Source organism: Schistocerca piceifrons, unplaced genomic scaffold, assembly GCF_021461385.2.
Source record: "Schistocerca piceifrons isolate TAMUIC-IGC-003096 unplaced genomic scaffold, iqSchPice1.1 HiC_scaffold_2281, whole genome shotgun sequence".
Lineage (NCBI taxonomy): Eukaryota > Metazoa > Arthropoda > Insecta > Orthoptera > Acrididae > Schistocerca > Schistocerca piceifrons.
The window spans coordinates 295,583-313,207 of record NW_025728208.1 but is presented as its reverse complement, the minus strand read 5'-3'; the positions used below and the strand labels follow the sequence as shown (position 1 = coordinate 313,207).

Sequence of the window (17,625 nt, the reverse complement as noted above, 5' to 3'; positions counted from 1 at the left end):
AACAATAATTGCTAAATAAAAATACAAAATGTTGACAAGACTGTATCTAAGCTGTCACTCTCTTTTGAAACAAGGGTGTTTAAACCAACAAACACGCAGGAAAGCAGGGACAACTCGCACACTAGAGAAGGATGGGCAGTATCATTGAAGGAGTGAGCATAAACTGTGTGGAATATGTGTGGTGCAAGTAATGAGAAGAGGAAAAATGTTGATCTGGAAACAAGGGAATAAAAATTTGCCACGTGAAGACACAACATGGTACTGTGCTGATGAGTGTGTACAAGTGGTGATATACAATATACATTGATAAAGGAACTCTGCATTGGGGCCAGAAGACCACGCAATGCTCTTTGAGAGATGTCCTCTACTATATATCTATGGAGAGTTAGGGGGTCAGTATACAACTCTCCAGGCTGTTATCAACTTCCAGAAGTTGCAGACACTACTTCTCACTTGAGTAGCTCCTCAGCTGGAACTACAAGCAGAGTGTACCCTATTCCAGTCTGTCCACCGAGCAGAATTTCCCGGCTCTACAAGGAATTGAACCTGATCCCTTTCTATGGCACGCCTGTGGCATACTGACTGCATAGCTGTGGCAAGAGTCATAGTATACACTTGTGAACAATTGAGTTATAACTATTCTGTTTATTGGGGAGAGAGTATGTATATTGCCACCGTGAATGAAATAGTTTAGTGTATCGTAACTGGAATGTATTCAGACCTCGTACTTGTGTGAGACCGCAGTGTCTTAGACACTTGTACTGTTTGTCTTAGCATGAACTAACCGGTGAGCCTTACTTTCTAGTATTTTTAATTATATATCATTACTGGTGCCTCTGGCACTTTTGTGTTGCAATAGCTTGCAATAGCAAACATTGAGTCAACCATGGTTTTTGGATTAGAAGTAGAGGTCAGCTGGGTTGACATTGGGAATAGAGTGATGGGAAGTGGACAATAGGCAGTTATATCGAAGGATGCATTATTTGATATGTTAAGGTTAATTACAAAATGTGGAGTGGAGAATTTTTCACGTTGAGCAGAAGTAAGTTTACAGGACCAGATGTCAAATTACACATGATCAGTGTGAATCCCTATAGTCAGCATGAACACTGGCACACAGAATAATTTATAGGTAGCCTTGCTGTATATAAAAAATCAGATTTGTGCTGAACTGTCATGAACAAACTGTCACTTCTCTGGAATAAGTGGACTCTGATTTGTTAATTACATCTGTGTAAATGAAAAATATAGTAAAAGGTAGAGTGCTGCTTACTGTAGAGGAGACATGTTAAATTGTAGACAGGCACAATTAAAAAGGCACTTACACAAAGGTTTCGGCCACAGCCTTTATCAGCAAAAGAGATACAGAGAAACACACACATTCATACACACAGGCAAGCACATGTCACACACATATGACTGCCAACTCCAGCAGCTTGCCTCTAGCTGCTGGACTTGGCAGTTTTTTTTTTCTCTGTGTGTGTGTGCGTGCGTGCGTGCGTGCACACGCGGTGTGCTTGCTTGTGTGTTGAGCCTGTGTGCAACTTTGTTTTCTTTACGGTAAATACTGATCTATCTTTCCCTGCACTGTTGATATTCCTACCTGGAATTTCCATTGTTTAATCAGTGTAAATAAGAAGGACACAGTTACATATATTCTGTCACTTGAAGACTAATACATGAAGTCAGTGGACATTATTTTTTATTGCAGAGGATCTTTGTCACCACTAATTATTAATTTTGTGTGCCAGTTAATTAGACATGGTTTCATCCTTTCCTGGATGTGCCCTTTTTGTTAAATCTTCCTTCAAAAGATCTGATTTACTTCAAGTTAATAAACCTGAGTATTCAGAAAAAGGAGGTGCAGCTTACAGCTGCAGTGTCACAGTTGATCACAGGGTGATTTTATCACTGCCATATCGTGGGTACCCATGGCTCGAGACGCTTATTCTATAAGGGTGTGTAGTCATTGTGCTTTCTTGTACCACAGTGTCAAAGGTGTAATGTGAGCAGATTTATTCAAGGAAAATACTACCACAATCAGCAGAGTGAACTGCTATGGGCAACAGGATATCATTGACAGGGGTTACCACTGACTAGCATGGCTTTAGCAGTGAACAGGTGGGCCACAATGTAGCAAATGACTCACCAACTCAGTGACAGTCAATAAACAGTAACCATTCATGCCACTGGGAACTGTCACCTCTTTGTGGGATACAAAGATGCAATCTGCACACTGCTCATCGCAGTTACAAAGATTAGCATTGGTTCAGAACAGCACCAGGGGATGCTCGAAGCATGCAGGAAGGTCGTCTGTCTGATGATTTGCGGTACATATTGCCAAGGTGGCAGGGTGCAAAATAAGGAGTGATCAAAAAACTTCCATTTGAAGGCTGCATAGTTCAGATCAGTATGCCACACACACACACACACACACACACACACACACACACACACACACATACACACATATCCATCCACACATATACCCTGCTTGTGTCTGTATATGTGCGGATGGATATATATGTGTGTGTGTGTGTGTGTGTGTGTGTGTGTGTGTGTGTGTGTGTGTGTGTGTGTGTGTGCGCGAGTGTATACCTGTCCTTCCCACCCCCCCCCCCCACACCCCCCCCCTAAGGTAAGTCGTTCCACCCCCAGGATTGGAATGACTCCTTAACCTCTCTCTTAAAACCCACATCCTTTCGTCTTTCCCTCTCCTTCCCTCTTTCCTGATGAAGCAACTGTGGGTTGCGAAAGCTTGAATTTTGTGTGTGTGTTTGTTTGTGTGTCTATCAACATACCAATGCTTTCGTTTGGTATGTTACATCATCTTTGTTTTTAGATATGTTTTTCCCATTTGGAATGTTTCCCTGTATTATATTATATATCAGTGCTTTCCTCTCCCACAACTATCCTGCAGACCTTGTCCACAAACAGATCTCCCAAGCAATACATTCCTCCCCACCCAACAACAATGTTACTACCCCCAGACCACACAGAAGAATTCCCCTTGTCACCCAATATTATCCTGGCTCAAATACATCAACTAATTACTCCGCCACGGATATGAATTTCTCAAGTCAAGCCCTGAAATGAGATCATCCCTTGACAATATTCTCCCCACACCACCCAGAGTTGCCTTTTGCCGACCCCCTAACCTCCGTAACATCCTTGTCAAACCCTACAATATTCCCGGACCACCTTCTCTACCCAGCGGTTCCTACCCCTGTAACCGACCCCGATGCAAAACCTGCCCCATGCATCCCCCCACAACCAACTACTCCAGCCCCGCTACTGGTAAAACATACACAACTCAAGGCAGGGCCACATGTGAGACAACACGTCATTTATCAGCTGACATGCCTGCACTGCACAGCCTTTTACATTGGTATGACGACAACTAAACTGGCTGAGCGCATGAATGGACACAGACGAACTGTCTGCCAAGGAGATGTCCAATACCCAGTAGCGGAGCATATCCTCCAGCATAATTCTAGGGACCTAGGAACCTGCTACACCATATGTGCCATTTGGCTTCTCCCACCCAACACCAGTACCTCGGAACTGCGGAGATGGGAACTTGCACTCCAACACATCCTTTCATCCCGCCATCCCCCTAGACTGAACCTATGTTAACCAACCTCACTCCCATTTACTATTTAGTCTTCTCCTCTTTCCCTTTCCTCTTTAGCCATTCATGCATCTTTTCATCCAACATAGTTGCGTTTATCTTTATACTATGTACCTCTTTACTTCTGTATTCATCCTCCTTGGTTTGAAGCTGGCACAGTAATTACAGTAGAATATCTTCGGCTTCCCTCTGACATCCATGCCTCCATCTTTGCTACCCTCCCTGTTTACCTTTCACCTGTTGCTTCATAACCTGGATTGTGAATAACTGAATCCACTTTCCCTTCTTCCCCTTTTTTCCCCTCTCTCCTCCCTGATGAAGGAACGAAGTTCCGAAAGCTAGGATACGTCAATTTTCTGTTCTGTTTTGTGTATCTATCGGCTGTACTGAGCTGGCCAGGCCCTCTATCTCTTTGTTAGCATTTGTTTCATATACATAAACACACACACACACACACACACACACACACACACACACACACACACACACAGACAGGGTGATGCGTATTATCTTTTAAAAACCTCCAAAGCACTGTATATGACCCTGAGACAAGTAATTTAATACAAGACACATGGAATCACAATTGTTGGATACGATACAAATGTTGGGAAATGTGTCAAAAGCGAATGACAAATGTCACCAGATGATGTACCTTGCCATGCTTGCAGTGGTTGAGCCTCTCGGCCTGTCACACTTGATCATCCCAACCCAAGTCAAGTATTCATATCATTGTGGCTACGGACACACATGTGCGACTTTAGTGATGGCATTCGGGATTTGAGTCTTGCATCTGGCAGGCAGTATTCTTTCATTGTGTTAAACAATTATGTATTTATATTGAAGTTTATTATTTTATTTACCGGCCTTGCAGTTTCCTTGATTTCTTGCAAAGTACAGTACAATGAAAACCTACCATATTGCATAACAAGTAGATGAGTATAAACTTCAGAATAGCATCATTGCCATAAAATGACCTATGTTTTCTTTACTAACTAATGTCTGTAAACAAAAAGAGAAGGGACAGAAGCAAAAAACACAAAATCAGAACTGCTTTTGCTCGATTACAGCAGGGACAATAATTTTGTAACATCTACATTTACAAAAGATCATATTTACAAAATGTTTTCGGAATTTGCTCTGTTTGCTCAAATGAAAGTATTGCACTGCTCAATCATTCCTTTACACTCAGCCCCAACTGCTGCACATGCTGTGGGGTATGTCATCTGGTTACGTCATATGTTCAGTGTTTCTCACCAATTTTTGGGGTATTTTGAAATGTACAAAAAGGCAAATGCAGAAAGTTATCACATTTTGCTGCACATTACCTGCGTCACAGAAAAATAATGTATACAAATCTTCTCAGATTTGCCACTGAATAACTTTGTGCAAGCCTCACAATATTTCACCAACACAACTGTTCGTCATCTTCAGGTAGTGGTGGGTCCTGTCATCACTGCTGCAAGATGTGACTGGTGATATTCGCACAGCAGAATTGAAATTTGTCAGGCTAGAAGCAGGAGTACGAATGTGTGGACAGGCACTCCCAGTTGGATGGAAATGCCATTCATAGTAGCCTTCTGCTTATATGTTGTGGGCAATGACTGCACTTCTGGACACTCGTGTGGTTAAAAGCTGAATTAACTCTCTGCAAGGTGCTGCATCAGGTCATACATCGGAGGATCTGGTTTCTACTGTGTTAATTTCATGGCAGTCAGTGCTGGATTCTAGGCAGTGCTTAGTCAAAATTCCATATTCCTGTTGGCAAGATTGCCCACCGTATGGATACATGCCTCATTCTTAAAAACACAATCCTAGAGTGATGATGCTGAGGATAAAATTTCAGTCCTCTTGGGAAACGTGTGGTGCCCTGTATTCTGGCAGTGCTCTGCTACCACTAATTTACTGGGTGGCATTTTTGTCAGCGCTGTTGAACACAGTGTTCTTGCACAATGTGAGGTGTCTGCCCTATATAAGATTTGCCATAATGGCATCAGATCTTATATATGATCTGTGTTTTCTAAGGTCAAGATTGTCTTTAACTGAACACAAACAATTCCTTAGTTTTGCTGGTAGTCGAAAAACACACTTGATTCTGTTTCTCTTAGCAATTCTTTCTATTTTTGAAAACATGCCACTGAAATATGGCAAGAAAGACATTTGCAGTGCTTGTCTAAGTATCTTCATTTACATCCCTACACTGAACTTGCTTTGCTCAGAACACATTGCAAATCTGTTTACAAGAATAACATTCTGCTGGAACACTGTTCTTAGGTGTTACAGTTCACCAGGCAGACTGTCGGTATCTGAGATCACGTGTGCTCTATGTGCCAGGGAGTGTAAGACACTACCACATTGTGCAGGGTGATGGCAACTTTTGGACCGCAAATATAACTCTGCATGTATCAGTTTGCAGTAGAGACTATGCCCCAGTGTTCTGTCAGCTTTTCTTCTAACCGTGACATCCAGGAATGGTAAGCTGCTATCATCTTATTGTACTTACACAGTGAACTGAATATTCAGATGGAGCGAGTGCAAATGCTGCAGGAACATAGGTAGTGTCTGTATTATGTGGGCCACACCACAAATGTCTCTTCAGCATTCTGCCAGAAGGAGGAATGTTGGATATTTACTAAGGGAAATAGAGGATCTCCCATGGGAGCACTGTCCACTTGATCAAAGTAGTTGGTGTTACATAAGAAATAGGATGAGGTATGCACATGTTTAAACAGCACCACAATTTCTTTCTCAAACTTGCTGCTAATAACCTCTAATGAGGGCTGCAGGGGCACTTTTGTAAGTAATGATATAACATTTGAGCTAACTAAAAGATCTGAAAGTTCTAGTTTAAGCATCTTCAGGTATTCTATGAAATCCTCTGAATTCTAAATATGATGGTCATAGTCATCCACATGATAAATTTCAAAGCTGTCACGTGGAAATTGCCAGTTGCATCTTGCAGCAGTGATAGTGGAAATCACCACCACCTGAAGATGTCAAAACGTTGTGTCACTGAAATATTGAGGGAGGGACTTGCATAATGTTATCTGGTGGGGAACCCAAAGTGTTTTTGCAACAGATCTATCAGGCAAGCCTGAAAATTCACATATACTCCAAGCAGTAAGTACCTGTTGTAAAATGGTCACATTAGTGAGCTTGGCAATTAATTAGCAGTTTATCAATAAATTTGGCGTCATTTTGCAAGAAATTGTCCTATGTTCCACTACTCCCTCTTCAACAAAACTAATGTCAGTTTCTGCTCCACCTCTTCAGCCCGAGATCCTATGTATACTCTTGAGCATTTGTGTAAGATACCTGTTTATTTATAAAAATAAAAGTAACTTCTATCATGACTTTCCCATTCTTGTCCAGTGGGTTTGTTATCCTGCTGTTGCCTACTGCAAACTACAGGATTACTGTTGAAGATTTCTGCAAAGTTTTTCTTCCTTTTTAGTGTACCAACATTTCACTGTGTGGTAATTGCCTGGTACTGTTTAACGGGTGTTTTAACTGTTGTTTCAGAGATGCAATACGAAGCAAATGCAGTGAGGATGACTTGCTTGCCATGATTGGGGCAGGAGTGAGTAGAAAGAAGAAACAGCATGCAGGTAAGATACATTACAGCAAATGTAACTCTATAGATAGAAAGAAAATTTCTGCTTAACAAGTCATAGCAAACATAAGAGCAAAATAGAACGAAAAACAACAGTGATAGAACCTGTGTTTTTGTGTAAAATTGGATTTAATTTTTTATTTAGTATTCATTCTGATTAATGCCCATTGGTCAACAGTACATTTCAGCCCTAGAATTTGGTTCTGCAAGGTCCACCAGATAACCATATATGGCTGTTGTAACTCCTTTATTGGACTTCAGAAGTTTTCCAGCAACAAATCTTTTTTTCTTTCTTTCTTTCTTTCTTTTTTTTTCTTTTTTAAAAAAAAGCTAAAATGCAGAAAACATCATAAAGGAAACACTCACAGAAAAGCATCAGTGTACTTGAAACAATGGAAACTCCAGTAGGAATATAAAGAATGTTGGAAAAGACAGATTACTACTTACTGATGAAGGCTGTGGCTGAAAGCTTTATGTAAGTGTCTTTTAATTCTGCCCATCTGCAGCCTAAGGTATCTTCTTTATGGTAAGTAACAGTCTGTCTTTTCCTTCATTATTAATTGGTGTTCTTTGTTTTTATTGCTGTTTAGCAAGCATTGTGTGGTATATAAGGGATGCGAATAGCGTCAGATGTTGAATCATCACTCTGGAGGATATGAAGGTGCTGCATATTGGTGTAGACAGCATTTTCTGATGAGAGTTTGAAAGAAACCTCATTGTGGATGTCCATTTGGTCGCCTGGTTAAACCTTGCAACATTTGTATTTTTTGAGTATTTGGATATGACAGTGGCCTGATGTTGGAAAGTAAGGGCATACTCATCATCAATGTTCCAGTTGACTACATCAGACCACTACAAGGGAGCATCACTGTGTAGTGTACTGAGTACATTGTAACCTGTTCACGTCTGTGACTGCCATCTGAGAACAAGTACAGTAAACTCTCGTGCAGCTACACTTTTGGCTAGCTAGATTGACACTTGACAAGTTTCAATTTGCGTGCACCTGGAGCCAAGCCTTTGCTGGTGTTTTTTGGCAATCTACTGCTAATCAGTGCACTGGTGCGTGTCAAAAGTCCAAGTATTGTCAATTCGTGCGTGTGTTGGTTGAAGCTCTATTGTGTTTCTTATTCGTATTGCGTGGTTTCATGCCACTGCCATCTATTGGAAGTCCTTGTAAGTACAGTACATACAGTATTGTTCTATGCAGCGCAACATAGCCCTGTCGAAACTGACAATTAGAGCGCGCCGCCTAACACTTTCCACTTGTTGTCGGTACATCAAAGCTGAGTGTTTAACAGTGAACGTACAACACCCTGTTGTGTTGCCACGTGGGCTTGGGTAGAACAGAGGAAATAGCATAGATGTATCCAATGCCTTCATTTGATGGCTGCCACAGCCTGGTTTCAAAAGTCAAAAGTTTGTCTAGTGCATCTCGAGTGTTGTCAAGTTGTGCATCTGTGTGTTTCTGATTTGAGGTTTTGTGCTCCCACTATGTGCCTTAAAGTGTCCAGAGATAAAAGGGGCCAAAAACCATAAAGGACTCAGTCGAGTGTCTGTAAAAAGAACACTGAACGTGACTACGGGCACGAAACATAAAACGAATGTGATCTTGTTGGAAAAAGAGCTTCCCACTTTGCAGAGAATTGATGCTGGTGAGCCACCCACAAAAGTTGCTGCAGAGTAGGAGTACAATTACTGATCGGGAGACAAATCGATCAGGAATTGAAAATTTTTGTTCCATCCAAGCATTGGGCAGTGCAGTGAAATCTTGAAAAACAGTGAGAAAAGGTGCACATCCTCAGTTAGAAGAGGCATTATTTTTGTGGCACGAATAAATAAGAGCCAAAGGTGTGTCAGTTTCAGGTCCTCTACTTTGTCAAAATTAGCTGATGAGCTGATTGAAGGAAAGAAGCAAGAATTCCTCGGAAATAATGGCCGGCAGGATCGTTTCAAGAAGCGGCATGGCATTCATGAAATTGCCATCAGTGCCAAATCATTGTCTGGGGATGAAGCTGCTATGCTGATTTTAAGAAGAAACTGCACGCAATCATTGACAAAGGATGTTATACTGGCAATCAACTTTACAAATGTGATGAAACTGGGTTGAATTACAAAATGCTGCCAACGAAAACCCTTGCCTCTAAAGAAGAAGAAATGGCTTCTGGATACAAAAATATCAAAGAAAGATTTACTGTCCTCGCTTGCAGTAATGCCACTGGCAATCATAAACTGTGTCTTACTTTAATTGGCAAATCCAAAACACCAAGAGCATTTAGACACCAACCAACCAGCTTTGCCACTGAGGTACACAAATCAGTCTTAAGGCACGTATGAACAGTGCCATCATCAGAGAGTGGTTCCAGGCAGAGTTTGTTCCAGCTGTAGTAAATTACATGGCAGGAAATGGACTTCCTTGAAAAGCGCTACTTCTTGTGGACACTGCTCCTTATCACCCAGGTGATCTGCAAGATGGGGATATCAAAGTTGTATTTCTCCCACAAAATGTCACATCTCTATGTCAACCGATGGACCAAGGTATTCTTGAGGCGATGGAAAAACATTACAGATGCAAGATGCTGGAATACTTAGTAGGTGTGATTGATGCTGCAGATGATTTTGTGGAAGTTCTTAAAAAATCGATGTTTTAAGTGCCATTCATTGATTGCTGAAGCTTGGAGTCTAATTCCTCCACTTCCTCTTGTTAGGTCTTGGAAAAAACTCTTAGATCGTAAGGCAACCTAAGTGGTGGGAAGGAGGAGGCAACACCGAAACTCAAGCTGACATAATTTTGGTGAATTTACTGGAGAAGCTGGTTGTAAAGACACACACTTCGAAGACATTGAAGAGTGGATGGAAAATGGCATTTTTTCATGTGCTTGAGGATGAAATCGTCCAAATTGTGACTGATCATAAAGTGTCAGAAGACTATGTTTCTGATGATGAATCAGAGAAAAATATTCCTCACACATTCTGTTACGAAGTGATCCAAACTGCCCTGGAGTACATCAGCCAATAGGAGGAGACGATTTATCCTGAAATAGTTTGATTTCAATGTTGGAGATGTATTGTTGCAGAAATAGTTTCTCAAGCAAAAAAACAAAAAAAAAAAAGACATTTGTGACTTCGTTACCAAAAAATAAACTCTAATGAAGCATCCTAGAACTTCTATGTCCATAACTTAAAAAGATTTTTTTTTTAACTTTTCTTGAAAGTTCCTCTAGACAGACTTTTCGTTCCTTTGAGTAATCTCTAGATTTGTTTCATAATTTTGTTCAGTAGTTTATTTTTTATTCAAAAGAGTAGATAATAAAATTAAAACTCCTGTTTTTCCTACTGCCAAATAAGGGAGATTTTTTCTGTAAGAATGCAAAATAAATGAGCTTTGTTATACAGCATTTAAAAACTTTGAGTTTTCAATCATAGTTTGGTGCCTTTTTAACATGTCAACACAATTTTTTCAGTAAAAAAGTGCAGGGTTATTTGCAACCGTATCAGTAACGTTTTACATACCCTACGCACGTTTTACGATTGTATTTCGCAATATTGATGCAATTTGGAGTGTTCACATGTGAAAAAAGGGGGACTTTGATTTATATGAAATTTTCGTTATTGGAACCGGCCACCGTCCCGATCATTTTGGATAAACAGGAGTTCACTGTAATAGACTCCTTGCAACATGCTGTGTCATACAGCTAGGAGCAGCCAGACTATGGAATTGCCGTCCTGCGCATAGGCTGCCATTAAAACCCAAGCAAATGACTGCATGTGAAGTGGTGCCATGATCGAGAAGTACGGACTGCTAATGAATGGCGTCACATTATGTTCACTAATGAGTCCCGGTCCTGCACTGCTCCAAATGACTATCGTGGAGAAGTTTGACAGTGACCCGGGGAGATGGGGAGAGGTCCCATTCTTCCACATTTGGGGGGGGGGGGGGTTCACAAAGCAGTCCCATGGTGTGGGGAGCCATTGGGTATGACTTCAGGTCACGGCTTGTAATGGCCGAGGGAACTCTGATGGTACAGCAGTGTGTAATAGTATTGTGGTGCTATTTTTCAACAGGCCACTGCTTGTCCACATGTAGTATGTGTCTCTTTAAATTGTCTGCGTGATGTTGATATACTCCTGTGGCCAGCAAAATCCCCATATCTGTCCCCGATAGAACATTATGGGACCAACATGGACGTCAACTCCATCCCACTGCCTGTATCCACGATTGCAATGTCCAGTTACAACAGTTGTGGATCACCTTTCTCAGGAGGGTATGCAGCAGCTTTACGACATCCTCCCGCACTGTCCAGACCAGACAGGGTGCATTGCTGTATTGATAAGTGGGCTCAAACTGATAAGTTCTGTGTAAATTTGACTCTGTTTTGTTATGACTGAAATAACATCACATACGCTCTAAATTCGCTATGTTTCAATTTGTTTTCTCCCCACCTTCTGAGTGTCTCACTTTTTTTCAAGCAGTGTAATTTAAGACAGACATAAGAATATGAAAATGGAATGGCATATCACATTGCTATTCAACTATGCCCCTAAGAAAATTGTAAGATAATGGAGAAGAGCAGGTGCACTATTACACTGACTAGAACGTAAACTTAATGATAGAATTATATTGTGTAACCTATACCGATGACATAATACTAATTGACAAAAACATCACTGATGTGCTAAAGCAATTTGAAATATTAAGGGAGCAAGCTAGGAAAATTAGACTACTAATTTCACATGGAGAAAAAATTCTTGGCTGATACCAAAATGGCACTGGGTGAACTTATGTAGGCAATGACACAGTATTCGGTGTTAAAGAGTTTAAATAGTTAGGTGAAAAAGACCACTGAACATCATAATGAAAAGAAGGCCATAGAATCCAGACTTCAGAAAATACAAACTGTCTCTCAGTTAACTAAAAGTATTTTTCCTGGAACTCTAAAATCTAACATTGTACAACAGTGATCAAATTAGAATTTCTTTATGCATGAGAGAGAGTCTTTGTCCAACACAAGACATGAAAACAGCAAACTGAATTAGAAGAATGTAAAATTGTAGTAAAAATCTTAGGTCCAAGAATAAAAGATGGAATACATACACAGAACCCAGTGTGAAATCTCCAGGCAAATTCCTAAAAACTCTTGTTACAATGTGTCTCCAAAGAATCCAACTTGTGGGACGTACAGAAAGAATGTATCCAAACAGGCAGCTCATTGGATTCCCACATACTTGAAAAATAAGATCCAACTGATGAAAACAAACAGGAAGAGACCTTAAGAAATTGGAATCACCACATTTACAGTATTCTGATGTAGTGATGAGTCACACAGAGTGCAGTTTCACAGTAGCTTGATCGATGCTTGTACTTGTGTATGTAGTATATGCAAGTGTGTACAGCGTCTCTTCTGGTGTACACACAATATGCTAATTTAGTGGCTGAGCAGTAAACCGGATCCCTACTCGGTTCCAGTGTGCTGTGCTAATTATTCTTCTTCACTTGACATTTATGCTTGGAGGCCATTTTCCACATAATGCCACAAAAACAACAAATTCTCAGATATCAGTTTAACTTACACTCTTCAACATCATAGACAACATTTCACATTAATATGTTGCAGAACACTAGATTAGTGTTAAAATTGCCAGAGTAAACATTGTTCTCCATGTGACAGATTGTCACCCGACGTCCAAAATCGATAAATTTTATATCTCTGCACAGAGAAGCAGCTGGTTGCTCATTGTCATCTGTGGTGGTAATCAATGGGTAGAGCTCGTTGCTGGCACAGCGGCACCACAGAGTAAGTGCCCCCTCATCCCAGCAGGTGGCAATGTTTTAACACCCATATAGCTCCCCAAACTTACCGCGTCTGTGGATAACTCCGTCTCTGCACAGAACTTCACACATTTCCCACACAGTGGGCCCTCGTGTCTTTTACACACAATAAATCTTCAAACTTATTTCATTGGCTAAGTTAAATTTCGAGTGTGAGATGCTATTTCGTAAAAAATAGCAAACGGTAGACATGGATGTTATTGTGACTCTTTCCTAAGGCAACATTTGTGTATTACACTTGTAGAAGTGCACTGCAACATAATACAGTAGACCGTAAGTTCAAACAATGGAAACTCCAGGTTGGAATATCAGCAGTGTAGGAAAAGAAGAAGAAGCTAATTACCATAAAGATGGCACGTTAAAATGCAGACAGGCACAGTTAAGACACTTACACATAAGCTTTTGGCCACAACCTTCATCAGAAAAAGAAATAGAAATACACACCATTCATTCACACAAGCAAGCACACCTCACACACACATGACCGCCAACTCCGACAGCTCAGACCAGAATGCTAGTCTGTAAGTTTGCTACACAATAAAATAATTATTCTGAGCTACAAGAAAAATGGATTCAAAGAACTAAACAGCTTGAAGAAAAAAAAGGGAAGCTCCCTGAAGCAACATAGTTTCACAAGTGTGCATACCAGTGGTAAATTATGAGAGTCGCAACTCTCTGAAATGTATACAAAGGCCACCAGATTGCATTAGCTTTGTTTGTGTCTCGGATTGTTACCATGAATGGTAGGAGCTATAAGAGATGTGAAGAGTGTAAGATGTTGAGTGATCCCTGTGAAGGGCACAGATGCCCTGTACTTCCGTGAGTCAGCATTATCAGCACGTAACAAAATTTGAAGGGGCCTAATTGTGTGTCTCCATTTGCCAGGCTGATTGAATTATGCAATATTCAGATTTGTGAGACATTCAGATGTGGTAGTGGCCCCATGTTGGACTGCTTGGGAACGTAAGGGCGGCGTGCTTGTCAGCAAGCTTCCAGTTGACCGTGTCTGACGAGCCCATGGGAGATTTGCTGTAATGTACGCCGAGCACATTGTAACCCTTTCACACCTGCACCTGTCATGTGATCAGCAGTGAGTCACATTCTGCAAGACCCACGATGACAGTTGTCAGTGAGTATGACAACGACATAGGGAGAGGGCGTGTGGGGCAGCATCGGATATGACTTCAGGTCACTCTGACAGCACAGCAGTATGTCATGGACATTCTACGTCCTCATTTGCTACCTCCATGTCCAACAGAGTTACAAGAGACAGAGCAGTGAAAACATATCCAGTTGTTGACTCACAAAACGGTTTTGAGGTGTGACGCATGTAGTCTTAAGTGAATCATTCATACTAAAAGAAAAGAAGAAGAAGCTAAAGTCAGAATGTGAAAAAATTGGAGAATGGAATAGATATTTGAAGACTTCACACTTGAAACTCCCAGTTTTCCTATTGTGAAAGTGCCTTTGTGACCATATGCATTTCACTGACGATAAACTTTTTTTTTCCCCCTGGGTCTTGGCTCCATATTTTTTCATCCAGTTGAGTCAGAATACTTGCATAGTATTTGTGAGGTATTGTTTCAGTCTTGCAAGCTAATCTAAAATACAAATCCCTTTTGCATCCTAGAAAACAATGAGCACTCTTTCTCTCCGATGAAGTCACCTTGGCTATTTTTGTGCAACTGCTGTTTCATTTCAGTCGTCTCTCATCCAAGGGAACAGATTGGTGCATAGAATCAGTTGTGTGTCAGATTGTCCCAAATTGTTTTTCACATTTGGTTGTAGTCAGGCTTCAACAGACATGCCACTCACTTTCTGGTACGGCCACAGCATCAACTGTTTTGCACATGTTTTTAATTATTGATCTTGCAATATCACACTGTGTTCTTTCTCAGCATTTTCATATTTGATTGTAATTCTAGGAAGTTGTTCATGAGTCATCTTACAGAGACATATGCCACATATGAATTCAGCCACCCATTCCTTAACTGTTGACTATGAAGGAACTCCCCCCATGAACCATGGACCTTGCCGTTGGTGGGGAGGCTTGTGTGCCTCAGCGATACAGATGGCCGTACCGTAGGTGCAACCACAACGGAGGGGTATCTGTTGAGAGGCCAGACAAACATGTTTTTCCTGAAGAGGGGCAGCAGCCTTTTCAGTAGTTGCAGGGGCAACAGCCTGGATGATTGACTGATCTGGCCTTGTAACATTAACCAAAATGGCCTTGCTGTGCTGGTACTGCGAACGGCTGAAAGCAAGGGGAAACTACAGCCGTAATTTTTCCCGAGTACATGCAGCTCTACAACTTGACTAGAAGAAGAGATCGGTTGGTAGGACATGTTTTGAGGCATCAAGGGATCACAAATTTAGCATTGGAGGGCAACGTGGAGGGTAAAAATCGTAGAGGGAGACCAAGAGATGAATACACTAAGCAGATTCAGAAGGATGTAGGTTGCAGTAGGTACTGGGAGATGAAGAAGCTTGCACAGGATAGAGTAGCATGGAGAGCTGCATCAAACCAGTCTCAGGACTGAAGACCACAACAACAACAACATGAAGGAACTGACTCCTAATAAGTAAGATGATGCCTGTAGAAAAGTACAACAAAACAGTAATCTCAAAAAGGACAGGATAGACAGTACATTCTGTAGGACATATTAAAAATGATTGGTAAAAGAGACTTGGTGTGTTAAATGCAGCTTTTGATTACATGATAATTGAATTGGATAGATAAACAATATACTCGCTAAGTGGTGGCAGAACACACACATAAAAGAAGATTATAATTAGGCGAGCTTTCAGAGCCAGTAGCTCATTCTTCAGGCAGAAGGGTTGAAGTGGAAGGAAGAGGGGTGAAGGATAGGTCTAGGAAAAAGGGTAGATTTTGAGAAAGTTACCCAGAACTGCAGATCAGGGGAGACTTTCCAGATGGGATGAGAAGGAAAGACTGCTTCCACATCTACATACATACTCCACTAGCCACCATATGGTGCATGGCAGAAGGTACCCTGTCTACTACAATAGTCTGAATAAAATTACTTGATAGTTGACATCAATCACTTGCTGCAACAATGTTGCCACAATGGCTACCAGCTACCGTTTGCTTACAGGTGACAACAAACAAGCGGCTCACTTCACAAATTATGTTAAATGTTTAACACAGAGCAATTTTTCTAGTGGCTGGTGCAAGGTATGTCAGAAATGTTGGATACTCTGTCGACTATTGATTTAAAGTGACCAGTGACTGAACTGGGGCAGACGACCCGTTTTGTATCCCTGACTGTAAACTTGTGTCCTAACCCAGCCGAGAAAATTGTGGTCAACAGTCTGCAGCAGTACTAATATCATGATCGCTTTGTTCATGGCGATTAAAGCTAACCCTTAAGGGTAAACTCAAGACAACAAAAACTCAATTTCAGGGCTGAAAGCAAATTGAAATTTCTCCATGTCATTTGTTACCTGTAACTATCCTTACACTAGCTGCACATGCTGCTGACATGTTAGAAACCAGTGAACAGCCCGTGTGGGCACTTGTTCGTGGATTATAGATGACTGAGGCTGATTCTAAATGAAGAAATAATGACAGGAAGGAAAATAAGACCAAATAGAACAGTCAAAATAATGATGAAAAATGATGCAGCAAAGTATTAAAAATAAAAATAATACATTAAAACCAATTAATTGAATGAAAATAATAATCACACTCTTTTGGTTAGATTTAGAAATAAAAATTTTGCTACATTGATGAGATTCAAACCTATGACATGCTACACATTAGATTAATCTGCCAACCATTGTGCTATGCCACAGCACTGCATGAAGTATTTATATATGTGAATGTAGTGACCCAGTTGCAACTATGAATTGCAACCTTAAAAATTTCAGTTTCACGCAGTGTAGTGAAAAGCTTATCTAATGTAAGATGATCTCTGTGAATATGATAACTATATGTATGATACTGAATTACACCTTGTGCTGAGTTATTCGGTAGTGTTTGGTTAGTGCTATGAATGAAATGTGTGTCTTTCATTAGCATTGTTAATGTGTGTTGTTTTTGGTGTAGTTATCGCGTGTCATGAAATACATAATAAAAGTGTCGTGCTCATAATTTGGGATACAAATACATCAAGAAAGAATGCTGAACCAGGAATTGGAAGTGACTGGCCAATTTTGGTGGAGTTTGGCAACAGCAGACAGTTCAAGTGTGACGCTGACTACTCTTAGTGGCGTTTGAAGTGCCAACTATCAAGTAATTTTAATTCGACTGTAGTCAGTTCCTTTCCCATTCCATCTGCCAATCGAGTGAGGAAAAAGTGAATGTCTATATGCCTCTCTATGAGTCCTAATTTGTTGTCTCTTATCTTCGTGGTCCTTATGCATAATGTATGTTGGTGCAAGCAGAATTGTTCTGCAGTCAGCACAGTGTTCCTCAAAATCCCTCCAGGGATTCCCATTTGAGTTCCAGAAACATCTCCATAATACTTGTATGTTGTTGTTTCAACCTACTGTTAACAAATCTAGTATCCTGCCTCTGAATTACCTCAATGTCTG

At 40.8% G+C, this 17,625-nt stretch overlaps 1 pseudogene; it reads left to right on the top strand.

The window, feature by feature from the left end:
* LOC124742264 overlaps positions 1–17,625 on the top strand; it is a 47,764-nt pseudogene that overhangs the window by 28,162 nt on the left and 1,977 nt on the right.